The 3,771-nt window shown below is 37.9% G+C and overlaps 1 non-coding gene across 1 annotated transcript; it reads left to right on the top strand.

The window, feature by feature from the left end:
* Nucleotides 1-287: 287 nt before the first annotated feature.
* On the top strand, nucleotides 288-359 carry TRNAP-UGG (transfer RNA proline (anticodon UGG)). The gene has a single exon. It is a non-coding gene; the product is annotated as a tRNA-Pro (tRNA).
* Nucleotides 360-3,771: the final 3,412 nt, after the last annotated feature.

The following is a 3,771-nucleotide window of genomic DNA, read 5'->3' as shown; positions in this document are numbered from 1 at the left end:
CATTAGCAAGGTTCTAGTATGTCTTAAAATGCGTAAAACTTAACCTTACCAAACCGTAAGGTCCTTAGTCAGCCAAAACTAAATCTTACATAGCCTAGATGTATTATTGGTTGTTCATCAAGCTGTAATGTAAAATAGGATTTATATAAATCTCTATCAATATATGCAATAAATGTAGAACGTAGAAAAGGGACTCTTTTGAAATTAATACGTAGAAAGGAGTTTAGAGTAAAGTGATGTATAAAGACATCAATATTAAATAAAATCATTATCACATTACCATCAATGGGCGTTTGGTCTAGTGGTATGATTCTCGCTTTGGGTGCAAGAGGTCGCGAGTTCGATTCTCGCAACGCCCCAGTTTGGCCAATTTTGCTGAGGTTTCTACACCTCATTATGCTTGAAGGTTTTTTTAATACTATCAACAACGGTAGGTCCTTCCTTGCTTTTAAATTTCACAAAGGCAAAAACCTTTAATATTTCATGTTCCTATACTAAAGTCAACCACCATTGTGTTGCCATCATTATCCATAACCACCAAATTTATTCATCACAGCAATCATGCCTTGTCGCTAATGTGACCATTATATGATAGAATCTCATGTCGATGAGTATTGGATATCCAACAAGATTTAGGTGAAAGAGTCACATTAGTTTTAAATGTCCATCCATGTATACTCAGATGTGTGATGGAAGCCATATCCTTTGTTGATAAGTCATCGATCGTTCCACATAATGACATCCTCTTCACAAAGCTATCGTTTTTGTAGGGAATGTGACCAAGCATCAATGAGTGTATTGTGTGGTCTGTTTTTCTTGATATGTTGGTCAAGGATTATATGGTGCAATAATAGACTTTTAAATGATAGGATAATAGCCCATTTGTATATTTTGCATCTATATTTCTATTGGCATATAATTATGACTATATTTCCACCCAAGGAAAGCTCAAATGCAAGTCTTATTTGTGGCCAATCCTTTTTTCCAAGCATGACATTAGCACCATGGGCCACGGCACCTTGTTTGATAACACCCCATCCTCTTATCATTTTCCTCAATTTCATGTGCAAAGATTGAAATGGCAGAAAACACAATTACAGAGACACAAGATTTAATGTGGAAAACCCGGAAAGGGAAAAACCACGAGAGTCCACAAACTCCTAACTTTATCACTATGGTAGGAGGAATATTGTTGATGGGTGGGGGGTGGAGCCAGAGACAAAATTTAACGTAGACAAACTTGAAAGAAAAAAACCACGGGAGTCCACAAACTCTGAACTTGATCACTATGGTAGGAGGAATATTATTGATGGGTGCGGGTGGAGCCAAGATTTAACGTTCTTCTTCTTTCTCTCCTCTTTGTTTTCGTGGTTCTGCTTTCTTCTTCTTTCATTCTTTCGTTTGCTTCTTCTCTTCCAATATGCCCTCAGTCCATTATGGTGGTGGTGGTGACCATTGTCTTCTTCCTCCTCGTTCCATCTTTCTCCTTCTCCTTCTCCTTCTTTTTCTTCCTTAAATTGGTGTTTTTTGATGGAATTTGAAGTTTTAATCATGTCAAAACCTTCCTCCTAGTTAAGTCAATCTAAAATTAGTTAATTAACATTACAAAGATGAATTCAACCCACAAGCGAGGTCTTCGACCTTATTTGAATTATGAAGAAAACCTACAAATTTTGGAGTTAATAGAACAACCATCATCTCGTCTTCGCAACAAGGTAGAAATTTTGTTATAATTTAATCAATCATTAGAAGTTTGATAAAGAAGAAGAATGAGGTATGAATATGTGCTCAACAAAGATGAAAATATAATAAAAATAGGTTTTAGAGGATCCTCTACAACCTATTTTTATGCTTAAATTAGAGATACCCTAAATTAGAGGAATGTTTTTATGCTTGAATTTATTCATCTCATCGATTGTTAATTGCATTACCTCCATCAGGTATTACAGTCTACAAACAAGGCTCGATGATTGGTTGCAGAAATGAATATTTCTGATAATGATTTCAAAGAAACTTGGAGTTGGTTTAGGAAATTTTGTCATCACCAATGTTTGAATACAATGAGATTGTATAGTGAAGGAGGAGCAATTTATTGAAATGGCTCTAAATTGTTGGCTTCTTGGAAAGGCTCTATGTGTCAGAACCAAGACAGAGGATAGAGCTACTGAAGAACGATATAAAGAGATCACCAGAAGAAAGGAATGAAATGATAAGAGAAGAAAGAATGTATTAAATGAGAATGAGAATGGATACAAGATGTCATGAGTAGATGAAACCCCATCAGGTTTAGGATGACTCGAACCCATGACCTCCTAAAGAGGAGCACTTAACTCTAGCCATCAGGTTATATATATTTTACGTAAACATATTATAATTTGCTATATTATAATATTGATAATGTAACCCTATAAATATCCAAAGGGTGCCTTGACCCTTCAATATCCCAAAGGGTGTCATGACCCTTCAATATCCCAAAGGGTATCATGACCCTACAACATCCCAAAGGGTATCATGACCCTACAAACATCCAAGGGGCACATACTACTCCTATATAAATAGGACATATTGTATTGTTAGAACCATTCTGGTTGTATGTTCCTGATGGTTCCCCACGGCTACAAGTTTTGCAACATTGTTATGACTCACCAATGGCTGGTCATTTCGGAGTTCACAAGACTCTAGAATTAATTTCTTGACGCTATCGGTGGCCTCGCCTTTGTCATTTTGTTGAGGAGTATGTTCGGAGATGTGATATATGTTGTCGATCAAAGAATCCTCGTCACCGACCCTATGGCTTACTACAACCACTTCCCATTCCAGAAACTCCTTGGAAGTCTATATCTTTGGACTTCATAACTGATCTCCCAGTTTCAAAAGGTTTTGATGCAATTCTCATAGAGGTTGATCGATTTACGAAAATGGCCCATTTCTTGGCATGTACAAAGTCGATTACTAGTCAAGAGGAAGCTCATCTCGTTATGCGGGAGGTATTTAAGCATCATGGTCTGCCTAATAATATTATTAGTGATCGTGGTCCACAATTCATCTCAAAGTTTTGGAAGCACCTGTTCAAACTTCTCCACATTTCAGTTAAGCTTTCTTCGGGCTATCATCCTGAAACAAATGGCCAAACAAAGCATACCAACCAGACATTGGAACAATATCTTCGTTGTTTCATCAACTATCAACAAGATGATTGGGTTGATTTTTTGCACTTGGCAGAATTCGCTTACAACAACTCAGCCCATTCGTCTACAGGATATTCCCCATTTTTTGCAAATACGGGTTGTCATCCTCGGTGGACGATGAATGTGCATCCAGAAGTTCCTACCAACCCTGTTGCCGAGGATCATCTTAGTCGCCTTCAAGAAATTCAAGCTAACATTCTCCACAATTTGCACGATGCTCAATTTACACACAAGAGGCTTGCCGATCGTCATCGTCTAGACTCCTCAAAAAAGTTCCGCATTGGGGATCATGTATGGCTTCTCCAACACAACATCAAGACCACTCGACCTTGCAGTAAATTGGATTACCAACATTTTGGCCCTTACATGATCACTAGTTAGATAAGTGATGTTGCATTTCGTCTTGACCTCCCTCCGCACATGCATCTTCATCCGGTGTTTCATGTATCCCTTTTGGAACCTTATACTACAAGTTCAATTCTGGGCCGTCTTACGACACCCCCACCACTTGTCCAGTTCTTGGATGGGCCTGAATTTGAAGTTGTTGTCATTCTTGATTCTAAAATCGTGCGCAACAAGCTAT

This window comes from Azolla caroliniana, unplaced genomic scaffold (assembly GCF_043228905.1).
Source record: "Azolla caroliniana isolate FFs.n. ecotype wild unplaced genomic scaffold, voAzoCaro1.0.p SCAF_13, whole genome shotgun sequence".
NCBI classification, from domain to species: domain Eukaryota; kingdom Viridiplantae; phylum Streptophyta; class Polypodiopsida; order Salviniales; family Salviniaceae; genus Azolla; species Azolla caroliniana.
This window is presented reverse-complemented; position numbering and strand designations above follow the sequence as displayed.